This window comes from Etheostoma spectabile, unplaced genomic scaffold (genome assembly GCF_008692095.1).
Source record: "Etheostoma spectabile isolate EspeVRDwgs_2016 unplaced genomic scaffold, UIUC_Espe_1.0 scaffold00000832, whole genome shotgun sequence".
Lineage (NCBI taxonomy): Eukaryota > Metazoa > Chordata > Actinopteri > Perciformes > Percidae > Etheostoma > Etheostoma spectabile.
Genome location: NW_022602648.1, coordinates 1 through 14,605, shown reverse-complemented (window position 1 = coordinate 14,605; position 14,605 = coordinate 1). Strand labels below are relative to the sequence as shown.

The 14,605-nt window shown below is 40.2% G+C and overlaps 1 pseudogene; it reads right to left on the bottom strand.

Annotated features, from left to right (window-relative positions):
- Positions 1–5,658: 5,658 nt before the first annotated feature.
- LOC116674603 (fibronectin type III domain-containing protein 7-like) lies at positions 5,659–14,008 on the bottom strand (annotated as a pseudogene).
- Positions 14,009–14,605: the final 597 nt, after the last annotated feature.

Sequence of the window (14,605 nt, the reverse complement as noted above, 5' to 3'; positions counted from 1 at the left end):
TTTTGCTAAAAACTTTCTGCTTTCTTCCCGCTTCTTCCTTTTTTTTCAGAACCACTTCGGTAGCTTCCCTTCATTTTTCAGCCGTCTGTTAGGGGTGGGCGGATCGATCTAAATATCGATAGTATCGATGCCAACCCTGGTATTGGTATTTGATCGATACAACTGTAATTGAATCGATATTTTAATTTAGATATCTCTCCTCTACGTTCACTATACTTTGCTTGTGTCTTCCACCTTCCTGAGCAAACGCCGCTTTCACATCTTGGCCCACATTGCTCCTCCTCCCCCTCCTGCTCCTCTGCTGTGATTCGTTGTTGTGTCGTCACGTGACTCACTGACACAACGCGCAGAGGAGCAGCGACTCGCTGTATTCATTCTACAGTGCCTAATAACTAATAATTTTGTGCACTTCAATACATTAATAAAAAAATATTGCCTAAAGAATTGATCATTCATTCACCTCAGAAATAATGAAATGCTCTCCCCTACACAAAAGTATTTTTTTTAGTAAAAAGTATCGTATTGGTATCGGTATCGGCAATACGGACCTTATATGTATTTGGTATCGGATCAATACCAAATTTTGCAGTATCGCCCACCACTACCGTCTGTAGCCTCCAGCTTAGCGCATGCTGAGCCGTTTGTTCACAAACACACGCAGATGCGCAGAAGAATAATGGAATAGTCCAACGTAGTGGGGACTGGGGGGAGTTTCTCATCATGAATTAAACAATTGGATAGCACTTCAGCGTATCAATGTTTAGAGATATAATGAATTGCTGAAAAGTAAGACAACAAATCGTAACCATAAGTTTATGAGGCGTTTTACGGGGCCCTTGGTAGCTTGGGGCCCCAGGCAATTGCCGACCTTTGCCTAATGGTATGTCCGCCTCTGGTGCTGGATATTGTTTGTACGAATAATCCAAACAATGATTTACTTTCCCTAAGATTTTAAAAATCCAAAAAGTATTGGCAAAAAACCCAGAATAAAATGAGATAAAGTGCACATTAGTTTGATAAAGATATGGATACTTTACAAAAGTGTGAAACTCTTTTCATAAAGTGGAATGAAAATCATAATTAAGCTTCAGTTACAGTATACAGGAAACTGCTACTTTGGATCCATAGTGGAGAAAGAGACCTGATAAAACACTCAAACATCAAGTCGCATTTTTACTGCATCATTTTTGGACTGAAGAATACACGACACATGATAAACCTCAGATAGCATTCTCTTCGTCAATTTTCATAGCGTCCTTTGTCAATACTGTATCTGAATATGCTAATAAAGCCCTTATACTTGGACTTAGAAACAATGACTGGAGAAAACAAGAAAAGAAAAAAGCAAATCATGTGACAGTATCACATGTACAGAACAATGGCACCTACAGCAAATCCATGATATCCATAAATAAAAATATATATGTATGTTATATAACATAAATATTGCACCTTTACTGTCACCCTCCAAGACATCCCTCACTCCTTTCCCACTTATTTTCGCACGGGTTTTATTAGTTAGCCCGCTGCGATCGCGAGCCAAACCCCGATAAGCGGTGGAAGATGAATGAATGAATGGATGGATGTTTGGCCCAGCGATTAATAACACATCCACCTGCTTTAGTGTATGATTATGCATGAACAAATGTGACTCTGAAGAGACATTATAATGTGCAGGTCCATCTAGCAAATGTAATCCGTTGCCATCTTGGCTGTGTATGTAGCGAGGAAGGGTAGAATAAATGAGACAGATGACCTCCTACTCCCTACTCTTTGTCTTCACTGGGACACTGAGACAAGCAGTGTGAAATAGATAAAAAGAGAGAAAGACAAAAGTTTGACCAGCTGTCTGCATTGGCGGTCCTCTTTGTCCATCAGACTGTATCAAAACCGGCTCTGGATTTGAACTGGCTTCTATCCTACGTTGGTCTGCCTTTGTTTGATCTGCAGGGAGAACTGGCTACCAGAGCGAGATTGTTCCCCGCTGGTATCGAGAGACAATTGAGTCTCTTTTTCATAGCGATTTATTGATTACATCACTCGCACATCTGTCAAAGAAGAAGGGTTGCTATTCTTTCTAGGTGTGTGTCTGCAACTGAATTAAAATGATTCAAGCAAACATATCAGTTATTGATATTTCATAGAATCCAATAACAAGTTCTCATTTCCTTATAAAGGAGTGATCATCATCATTTCCAGCCTGATCATCCCCCCCTGGATAGTGGACTCATGCAGGGACATATTGGTACCACTTTTACCCACACACACCTGAACAAAACATCTTCTACTTTCTAAAGAAAACCCACACAAGACGATTGGCTGCCCAATGTTGTAATGCATAAAAGATGTGCTTTATTGTTATCTGTCAACAGAGAGACAAACAAATCCAATGAAAGCATCAATCTGATCACATGTATCATCCACGGGACTTGGCATGCATGACTCCGGGCTGGCGTTCAGTTTCTATGCTCCTCATATCTGGAACAAACTTCCAGAAACCTGCAGATCCGCTGCTACTCTCAGTTCTTTTAAATCAAGGCTGAAGACCTTTCTTTTTGATGTTGCCTTTCTTTAAAATGACTGTTCTTTTCTTTAAGGTTTGATTTCTTATGCTGCACTGCAACTTTTATTCTTGTGTTTTATGCGTCTTAATGTTTTTATTTTTTAACTGTCTATTCGTGTGTTATACTGGTTTTTAATGCTTATGACACTTGTGTCTTGTGGTTAGGGTTAGGGTTTTATACAGAGAAAGACAGAGAAAGACAGAGAAAGACAGACTCGAAGGGTAGCACTTTAAAGAAAAAGTGTGAATGCGTAGTGTCGAAAACAGACACGAAAGGCAGCGCTAGATCGGCTTAATTAGTGTGAAGAAGAGTCCAAGGAGACGAAAGGTAACGTCACTAAAAATAGAGTTGTGAAGGGTAGGGACACTGAGGGTGATCACGAAAGGTAGCACTAAAATTGACTAATTAGTGTGAAGGTAGTCTCAAGTGGGTTAGGGTTAGGGTTAGGGGGTTAAGGTTAGGGGGTTGGCGGGTTAGGGTTTTATCGGTCTTAATGTTTCTATTGTTACCATATAATGTTTGTACTTGTGTTTTATCTGTTTAACTGATTTTGTGTCAAGCACTTTGAATTGCCCTGTTGCTGAAATGTGCTCTACAGATAAAGCCGCCTTGCCTTGCCTAGTGAGATGGATACCTGCAGCCTTACTTTTAACTGACCCTCGCCAACCAGTTTTACATCCCAGAGGCATGTCATACAGCCGCCTCATGGAGGCCTTCTACTTGGAGAAGTCATAATCTTATTTTAATTGATTTTGCTTTTCAATAACTATTGCCGTGATTCATTTTACCTGGAAGGTTTACTGTGAAGTTTCTATTTCTGCTCCTTTTCATTTATCAACCATTGTCATTAACATGTTGAGGTTACATCAGGTCTTATAATAAAAGGGCATTGATTAAACATGAGGAAAAGCAGAACAGAAGACAAAATAACATGCAGCTTATTAAGTAGTAATTCAAATAAATTGGATAAAAGCCCATGGTATTTATTTAAAAGCCGCCTTTTTGTATATTTCAGTGTTTCAATTCGTGTTTTTACCCCCTATTTTTTTTCAGATTTATTCATATTTATTTATGCAGCTTTCCTCGCAGCAGCAATAACACAATATATATTTCTTTTTGGTAGATTGGATCTTCACAGTCTTCTGTCCATGTTGGAGGGTTGGTTAGAAAAAGGTGGGGACGTTGGAGGGGTTCACTGCAGGCAAGAAAGATGAGAGGGAGAAATGATCACCTGGACTCGGTGGGGAAACCAGTTATTACACACATCCCATCATAGCTTCAGAACTGATTCATCCCACTTAGTAAGTGGTTGTTTCATGCGAAAAAAACTTTCCTCGGGTCATTTCATATGCACAAAGCAGAATACAGCTGTGTCATACTGAGTCAGAGGCTATTGAATATCTTCTTATTTATCATCACAGACATAATAATATGGCCGTGTGACGTTCCTGCTGCAGCTCTCCGTCCTTGTCGTCCTTTCGCTGAGTCATGTTGCTTCATTCTCCTGCCCGTGATTTATGGACAGACACGTATCGAGTAGGTAAAGACAGGTAGAGATCAGCCTCACCTGTACTTGCCTGTACGCTATATGTTCCCTCAAACATTCACATCTATTGTAACACAAGTGCACTATAGGCACAGTTGATTTATGGAGGCTTGTGTTGCTGTCATAAGATACCCTTATGATAAGCAGAGATGGCAAAAGTACTCACTTCCTGTACTCAAGTAGAAGTAGAGGTACTTGTGTTAAAAATACTCTGGTAAAAGTAGAAGTACTGATTTAACTTCTTTACTCAAGTAAAAGTAACAAAGTACAGGCTTGGAAATTGACTTAAAGTATAAAAGTAAAAGTTGCCTTAGAATGAGAAAGCTCCCTGGACCAGACAGATGTTACTAGAGAGACGCTGAGAAACTACAGTGGACGTGGACAAAAGGCTCTTTATTCTTTATATTGCCTACATTTGACATGGATGTCTGCCAACATGCCCAAAACAAGCCTGTTTTTTTGTGACAGAGACTCCAGGTTAATAAGATTCTGAGTAGTGAGATATGAACTGAATTGTGATTTTGTGAGAAGTCATTAAATTTGGTATTGATGATGCAAAAAATAACAGGAACTCCAGTGAAATGATTGGAAACTTGTCAGTGAGGACTAGATCAGGATTGGATTTAAAGCTGATTCTGGTTTCCAACTTCATACAGTCTGTTTATTGTGACAGAGACTCTAATATAAGATTCTGAGTAGCAAGATATGAATTCAATTGGGATTTTGTGAGAAGTCTGTGTATATTACCATCAAATTAGATTAAATTTGGTATTGATGATGCAAAAATTAACAGGAACTCCAGTGAAATGATTGGAAACTTGTCAGTGAGGACTGGATTAGGACTGGATTTAAAGCTGATTGTAGTTTCCAACTTCGCCCCAGGTGTGTATGTTAAAACACGGACGGAGACAACTTGTCTCTGTTTATATTAGGCTGCAATCATGCAACGTTACAAACATGGGCGTGGATAGCTCTGCTACGGCTGTGTGTTTGTGTGTGGTTTCTGCAAAAATAAATAACATCGTAAAGACTACCATACACAATGCATAGGAATCATACATGTATATGTTAGTAAAAAATAACAATAACCCACCATTAATTACTTATCTTAATGAAGAGTAACTAGCCTACTGTAGCATGTAATAATGCACCTAAAATACAAACGCAAGCCATCATGAATCAACAGCAACAAAATCACTAGCTAGCTTTAAATTTACCAGAACTATAGGCCAATAAATGAACTGACAACATATTGTAAGTTATATGACTTTCAGTTCTCAAGGACGCACACACACAATCTCAACTGATTATCCTCCGATAGACGAGCTTTAGTACAAAACTAAAGCATCGAGTCAATTTTGTAAAATGTAAGGAGTAGAAAGTACCGATACTCGTGTTAAAATGTAAGGAGTAAAAGTAAAAAAAAAAAATAGTAAAGTAATTAAAAATACCTGAAAAATATACTTGAGTACAATACTTCGTTACTTCCCATCTCTGAGGATAAGTAAGCATTTGTCTGTGAAAACAGCTTTTTATAAATTTCGTACACACATGTTCGCACTCACAAAGCACTGTAAATACTGTACTGTAACTCCAAGTGGTCTGTAGACAGTGTGTTCTTATCTGGAGTGAGTTGAGTGACAAACTTACCGCGCTTATTTCACACTTCGTCTTTTACGTGAGACCACTTAAGAAGGAGAGAAACAAGGTTTCAGTGCAGTAGCAGTTTTCAAACAGCTCCTAACTTAACAAAGGTTTATGAGAATAGTTCTGACATTATTTGCTTGCTTGCCGAGAATTAGATCAGAAGATCGATACCAATAAATGTGAAGCTACAACCAGTGGCAGGTTAGCTTAGCTTAGCATAAAGAGTGACAACAGGGGGGAACAGTTAGCATCAAAATGTCAAACTGTTCCTTTAACTACTGCAAACCAAAAAGTCAAGTTTAGAGGATACTTACCCATGGCAGCATTACCTCCCGGGCAGGGAACTGAGAAAATGACAAAAATGAACACATTAAAGCCGCTTGTTACTAATAATTACGACAACAAATCACATCACACGTGTGTTGCTCACCTGAGTATGTCCTCGGTTGACAGAAACCGACTTTGATCCCGTTTTGTCCCACCGGTGCCGCCACTACCGTGTAGACATCCCCACACGTTTCCTCCTGGATGTCACAGTATTTGCTGCCTCCCGCTGCGATACAGGTGTAGTTGGCTGCTGTCCCGTACAGCTGTACCGTGTGGTTCTGCATCTGAGGGCCCAAAGAGCTCCAGTACACCCTGAGGGAGTTGTTGGCCCTGCGATAGAGCTTGACGCTGGTTGGACAGCAGGCACCTGCAAGAATTAGTTTGAAAAAGGTGAGTTTGTGTTATTACCAGAGGTGGGTAGTAACGATTACATTTACTTGAGTACGTTTTTGAAAACTTCTAGGAGTAGTTTGAAATCACTATTTACTTGAGTAGATTAGTGAAGAAGAAACTGTACCCTTACTTCGCTACATTAGGCTACAAGGAGCTCGTCACTTTTTCTTTTACCTCTTTGGTATTCTTGTTTTTACCCCAGCGTACGTCTCATTTTAATGTTTATTTTGACAGAGAGAGAGTCTTCCGCTGAAGGCTCTACCACGCGACTGCGTTCCACCAATCAAACGTCGTCGTGCAGTCACGTGACCGTGCTCGATCTCAGCGGCGGGACAGGTTAGCTTTGCGGTCGTAGCAAAACAAAGACGTCAGAATCAACCGTCGCCAAGGCAACACAGACGAGGAGGAACCCCCCCCCCCCGGCCCTCACAGTGAAAGCATGGTTACCTTTTAGGAAGAGTGCGAAACAGCAGCTACATCATGTGGCGTTTAGTGTCGACCAAAACAAACGGACATGTGAGCGTTCAACAACCCAACGTCTAACCTGAGGAGACGTAGCGGTAGTTTTAGTTTTTGCTGTGGATAGGTGGATGTTTGTCTTTTAGGTTACATACAGTATGTTTGCACATGCAGTATCCATCCAAATTTGACGTGACAAGTCTCTCACTTAAGCTATTTGTAATATATTAATTACTTTTAATTTTTTTATTGATTGCACGAACTATAAGTTGCCTAAAGATGATTATTTTGTATTTTTGTCGGTCTGATTGATGCTTGTGTTAAGAAATATCAAGTTACTCAACAGTTACTCACTACTTGAGTAGTTTTTTTCATCAAGCACTTTTTTACTCTTACTCAAGTAATTATTTGGATGACTACTTTTACTTTTACTTGAGTCATATTATTCTGAAGTCACAGTACTTTTACTTGAGTACCATTTTTGGCTACTCTACCCACCTCTGGTCGTTACTACTGAATATTTCCACGCTCAAACAGGCATCTGTGTGTATATTTTGTGTGCGTGTACATGTGCGTTTTGTCCTCACTGGATGAGAATCCGCGATATTTGCACTCTGACTCGTGTCCCGTGCTGCTGATGGACACCATGTTGACGCTGTAGTTGGTGCCACAGGTGATGCATCCCATCAGGCAGTGGGTGTCCAGGGTGTGGCACTTTGCGTGCCCGCGTGGCGACATCAAGGTGGTGATGTAGGAGCGAGCTCCGCTACCGGGGGACCAGGTCACGTTGGTCATGGCCTGGGTGACCTGGGTCACATTCACATACATGGGGCAGCAAGGACCTTGGGGAGACAATTACAGAACAACTATCAATACTGGATTAAATATATGTATTATGAGCAGGGCTTGAAATCAACATTCGACCACATGCCAAATGCGGTGAAATTGTCAATTGGCTTGCCCCGTTGGTGGGTAGCCAATTAGAATTGAATGATTCATTGTTTTTTTTATCACTGTTCTTTCACATTCCAACCGAGTCCACCATTTCCTTGGATTTGAGCAAAAAAACTGTTTAAACAATCAAAGAGACGTTAAAATACCAGTGGACGGTTGGTGACAATGGCACGGTTTGTGAAGAATGCTGAATTACGACAGCAGTGCAGAACAAATGTACAGCATTGCAATTGTTTTGTAGCTATATTGTTTGTATATATTGTTTACTATAGTCCAGCACTGATTTTGTTAATAACCTAACAGCACTTAATGTTTATTCTTAACAAGTTTAAGAACAGTGCTTGTGCATTTCCTGTATTTACCCTTTATGCAAAAAAAAAGTGGCTGGTACAAAACCTGTGTAACTCGTGGTCAAAAGAGTTTACTCCAAGCCCTGATGATGAAATATATAATTTTTTTTATGTAACAATTGGTAAATGGTTTAGCTGGATAGTTAAAAAATAGGCACAATCACAATCAAATATTTTAGACCCAATAAGAAGGCACTCGGTCCTTTTTTGTACTGCATAAATCAAATGTGTTGATAACCAATCATACCTGTTTCCAAGGTTTACTGTATCCGGGTAGACTTCTCCCCACAGTCGTCATGGCCACTGCCATGACCTCATAGGTTGAACCGCAGGGCAGCTGTGTGAGCTCACAGGAGCCGTTTCTGGACTGGCACGAGTGTGTGTCGTAGCGTCCGATGGCTGTGACGGTGTAATTTGTGTTGGGGTGTTGGGCATAGCGAAGTGGACTCTGTACGTTGAGTTGTTGTCTGCGTCATGTTCACGATCTCTGGGGCGCACGGAGCTGTTTTTTATACCAAAAACACTGTTATTGGAGCACATTGAGGAATTAGGTAATGAAAACGATAATATGATGATACACTTTCTTGCCAAGAGTTACATGAGGAGATACACAACTCTCATGTCTGTATGGTAAATGTGACGCTACCTTCATCAACTGGTTAGCTTAGCTTAGCAACAAGACTGGAAACGGGGGGAAACAGCTAGCCTGCTATGTCCGAAGCTAACAAAGTACACATAACATCACCTCTAAAGCTCTTTGCTGAACATAGTATATCTAATTTTTTTTAGGCCCTACAAAATTAAAGTATAGGCCTATATGTGCTTGTCGTGTTTTGGACAGAAGCAGGCTAGCTGTTTCCAGTTTTTGTGCAGTTTTTGTGCTGTACTTTATGGGGCGCCGTTTGTAAAGCGGCTCGTGCTGAAAATAACAGCAACATTTTGTCACATTTAGCTTTAAATAATGTTTAAATAACTGGTATGAAATTTTGAGGGTCACTTTCTTGCACATTTACAACAATATTTGTCAACTTGGAAATATTTTAAATAGTTAAATCCAAATATTAAATGTTACACCTAAATGTTAAATGTTAAATCTATATGCTAAATCTAATCTAAATGTTAAATCTAAATCTAAATGTTAAATCTAAATCTAAATGTAAATCTAAATCTAAATCTAAATGTTAATCTAAATATTAAATCTAAATCTAAATGTTAAATCTAAATCTAAATCTAAATGTTAAATCTAAATATTAAATCTAAATCTAAATGTTAAATCTAAATCTAATGTTAAATCTAAATATTAAATCTAAATCTAAATGTTAATCTAAATCTAATGTTAAATCTAAATCTAAATCTAAATGTTAAATCTAAATATTAAATCTAAATCTAAATGTTAAATCTAAATCTAATGTTAAATCTAAATCTAAATCTAAATGTTAAATCTAAATTTCGGGTGAAACTACATATTTAGCTAATTGCAAATTAATGTCGGTAACCGGAAGTACCAAAATAAAAGCTCGAGGAGGTCAGTGTATGTTTATAGTGTCAAATAACGAATATAAATCCTCTCATCGGGAGATATGGACTCTTGAACTTGGATAACCGTGAAAATAACTACCTAAAATAATAAACCACAGTTGGGGAAAACTGTATTTGAAGAGTACTTTGAGTTTTTAGTGTCACTTTTATGATGGTGTGGGAATTATAGCCACTATAGCCAGCCACGGGGGGGCTCACTTTGACTGGTCTGTTCACGTTCGCTTGCATTAAGGTCAGCAAGAGCCTATCCCCGCCCGCCCCGACAAGGCACGGTACTGTTGGCCATGGTCACTCTGCGTATGTCTAACGAATCCAGCGTTAGCCGAGAACATCGGCAGAGCCGTCCTGGTGGCTGAACAAACTTATTCAACAGCGACAGCAACAGCCTCAGGGCCACCTCGGTAAGCATGTTTTCCAAATCACGGAGCTAGCAACCCTGTTGTCAAGGCTAACTTAACTAAACTAGCTAACGGTAGCTAGCCAGTAGAGATTTGCTACTACCTTGACAACAAGACAATGCTAGCTCCGTGATTTGAAAACATGCTTACCGAGGGCCTGCGGTGGCCCTGAGGCTGTTGCTGTCGCTGTTGAATAAGTTTGTACAGCCACCAGGACGGCTCTGCCGATGTTCTCGGCTAACGCTGATTCGTTGGACATTTCGCAGGGCTTGTCGGTGCCTTGTCGGGGGCGGGCGGGGATAGGCTCTTGCTGACCTTATGCAAGCGAACGTGACAGACCAGTCAAAGTGAGCCCCCCCCGTGGCTGGTTATAGTGGCTATAATTCCCACACCATTCATAAAAGTGACACTAAAAACTCAAAGTACTCTTCAAATACAGTTTTCCCCAACTGTGTTTTTATTTTAGGTAGTTATTTTCACGGTTATCCAAGTTCAAGAGTCCATATCTCCCGATGAGAGGATTTTTATTCGTTATTTGACACTATAAACATACACTGACCTCCTCGAGCTTTTATATGGTACTTCCGTTTACCGACATTAATTTGCATATTAGCTAAATATTTAGTTTCACCCGAAACATTTAGATTTAACATTTAGATTTAGATTTAGATTTAACATTTAGATTTAGATTTAACTTTTAGATTTAGATTTAATATTTAGATTTAACATTTAGATTTAGATTTAGATTTACATTTAGATTTAGATTTAACATTTAGATTTAGATTTAATATTTAGATTTAACATTTAGATTTAGATTTAGATTTAACATTTAGATTTAGTTTTAATATTTAGATTTAACATTAGATTTAGATTTAGATTTAACATTTAGATTTAGATTTAATATTTAGATTTAACATTTAGATTTAGATTTAGATTTAACATTTAGATTTAGATTTAACATTAGATTTAGATTTAACATTTAGATTAGATTTAGCATATAGATTTAACATTTAACATTTAGGTGTAACATTTAATATTTGGATTTAACTATTTAAAATATTTCCAAGTTGACAAATATTGTTGTAAATGTGCAAGAAAGTGACCCTCAAATTTCATACCAGTTATTTAACATTATTTAAAGCTAAATGTGACAAATGTTGCTGTTATTTTCAGCACGAGCTGCTTTACAAACGGCGCCCCATAGTACTTGACTTCATATACATTGCACAGAAGGGAGAGTGGTATCAATTCTCTCATCTATTCTTGACAACAAAGTAAAAATAAGTAGTATTTCCTAAAATGTCAAACTAGCATTAGGCTACTGTGTCATTTTCAATATTTTAGGTATATCTCACAAATTCCCTGCCTTCCTTCTTTTGTAAGTATGTGGATAAGTGTGTAGTTGGTGAGGTGATATGTCACTCTAAATACCCCCCATTAATACCTGTCTCATGTGTCTGGGGTGTGCAGGTGCGGTTGCACCTCGTAACTCGCTGCAAGGTGTGACGGTCACAGTGTAAGCCGTGTGCACCGCAAATCTGACAGCGCGCACACTGGCGCCGTGTCGTTACATGTGGATGACATCGTTGGTCTCTGCCGCCGTCGTCTCGTACAGCTCGGCCCCTTTGACGGGCGACCAGTTGATCTCCAGGGTCTCTGTAGAAACTAGATTTATGCTAACACCCTGTGGGCAACAAGGAACTGGGAGAGAAGGGGGGGAGTAGAAATGCAAAAACAGGTGAGAACATGAATCAACAGGGGACAACAACAAAGACTACACTGATGTCATTGTTTTCCCCTGTCCAACTTGCATGTACTTAAAACTTTTTTGTCTTCCAAATGTATCTTCTTGACTAGAAAAGCATAACTATAACATGGGCTCTGTTCCATTTTCCCAGAAAGCCATGCGAATGTGTTTTTTGTGTCACAGTGTGAAAATAACCTTTCAGTACATGATAATTCAATTGGACTAAGAGAAAACTAGGTTTCTGCACTTCTTCTTGGCTTTGTTTTCAGGCTTTGGAAATCTAGCCTGTGACGGGAGACTTTGACCAATCACAGGTCATTTCAGAGAGGGTAGTCCCATTGGCTGTTCTACACATGCAGATGGCGTGCTGCAACAGCCCGATTCAGCATTGGTTACAACGGTCTACATTGCAGAGCAACTCCAAAAAAGAAAGAGAGTCATTTTTTATAGAATTGCTGCTATATAACGGCATCGGGATCACAATCACTAACGGGATAATTGAAATTAACTGTACTGTTTCCTGTATGAAGCGTGTGCACGTGCCAGCGCTCGTCTGGTGGGAGGGGCTTAGGACAGAGAGGGAAAGCTGCAGGAGGAGGACTATATTTCAAATTCTGTCATTTGTTTTTGCCTCTTCCAAAAAAAACTGCCTACCCCAGCTTCATTTGAGCTTTGCATATGTTAAACAGTGCAATACATTTTTGATGTGAAGTAGCTGTTGATAAAAAGTCATCTTGTAGATCATTGGTTGTAATGGAAGGTACACACAATGTGAAGTTAATGATCTAAATAAAGCAAAACCACTTGTGCGAAAACATGCATCAGTACTGGTACTACATGTGGGTGCTTCTGGTCCTACTGGTGGTGTAGTTGCGGACGTTTGCGTAAGGGCTGGAGCCGGCCTGGTTGTAGGGGAAGACGTTGGTGAGGTAGGTGTAGCCACACATGCAGGAAAATGGACACGTGGTTTTGGTGGTGTTGCACGACCTCTCAGTCCCGTCGTCCCTCTTTATGAAAGCCATGTAGTACTCCACCAGTTGCACCTCATTCCACACAATCGAGCAGTTGCCTGCTTTGGGCTCCTCCACCCAGAGTTCTCTGGGGGACACGGATCTGTCAAAGAAAGAGTCACTTTCTCATTTGACTCATGTCAAACATTCTATTTAACATGTATGATTTTGTGTCTGCACATGTGTACAAGTAAGGTGTATGTGGCTATGGATTGTGTGTGATTCTACCTATAGCCCCCATGTGCTTGTAGCGGGGCTGTGGGCCCGAGGCCATTGACAGAGACAGAGTGGTTCTGGCCACACTCCACAGGTGTGATAAAACAGTAAACCACTAACTGTTGAGTTACAGTTTTGACCGTTATGGTCCGGGCCACATCGTTCTCCCCTCCCTGCACTGACATCCAGTACACGGTGATCCCGAGAGACCGGCCCTGAGTCACTTCGACCAATATCACATCTGGGCTTGGAGGGCCTGGAAGAGACATCACAGGGAAATTAGTAACAGTATCTGCTACATTCCTGTTCTACCTACATCAGTTTTTTTTTAAGTCCAGGATCCCTTAACTGAGAGAGAGATGGAACAGGGTCCCCCTACTACATAAAATTAGGTTACATACTAACTGATGGGTGGCCCAAGCGTTTATATGTACCTTTTGCTGTTAAAATAATTGTTTGGCATGATTTAAGAAATAACATACATGTGCACTGCATGATGCTAAGATAATGCTTTTCTAGGGGATTACCTTACCTATAAGCCTATAATTATTGTTTTTTTTATCCCACAAATAGGCTAATAACATGTTAGATTCATGTTAAGACATCTCATTGGGTTTACGTGTGATCTGGCAGTGGTGATGTCGTCTCCGGCTCGCCCCTGCGCGTCCCAGGCTGTGCCTTTGATGCAGTAGGTGGTCCCCGCTCGAGGCCACCGAAGCTCACTGTGGTGTCCGTGTGTGTTGAGTTTGTTGCGGGACATGGAGCCCTCCCGGATGATGCAGAGCGTGTAGAGGACGGCGTTGTCCACCGGGGTCCAGGTCACGAGGATGGTGCCGTTGTCAGGGAGGTGGTGTTTAACTGGGCGCCATTACCACTACAGACCAGATCAAGGGAAAGATACTGACACGATATACATATCCAGATACAACGATTTCTGACTTCTACTGTTCTGATTTTTGTAAGAGGTGGGACATAGAAACAGTTTCCTTGTGATTATGTTACATTACTCCTTAGGGACGGGAGACAACCCAGTTCTCATGGTTTTGCTTTTCATATTATGAGACTAGTATATTGCCAAGTCCTGATACAGTTTACACCCTTGTGCCTTGGTTGCCCAGAGCAGAGACCGTGCACAGGATTGATATGACACGCCGTTATGACCGGCATGGTGACTAAAAAACCTATGTCCTACAGGGTCAATAGTTAAGGCTGCCTTTCACTTTGCAAACACTGAGTTCCATCGTTAGAACTGCTTTGAATTTATAGTGTCTCTCCTGGACATGTGAAAGTGGGTGAAAAAGGTCCTTATTATTTCAATGATATGATTATTAGGGATATTAGTATTGGTCTTCAGGGTGAAAGACCAATCCTATATCAGTTTTTCAATCTTCTATCTATTTTGAAAGGCTGGTGTTTTTGGGGTTCTTTAAGACTTTTGGTCCGTACCTGTCCTGG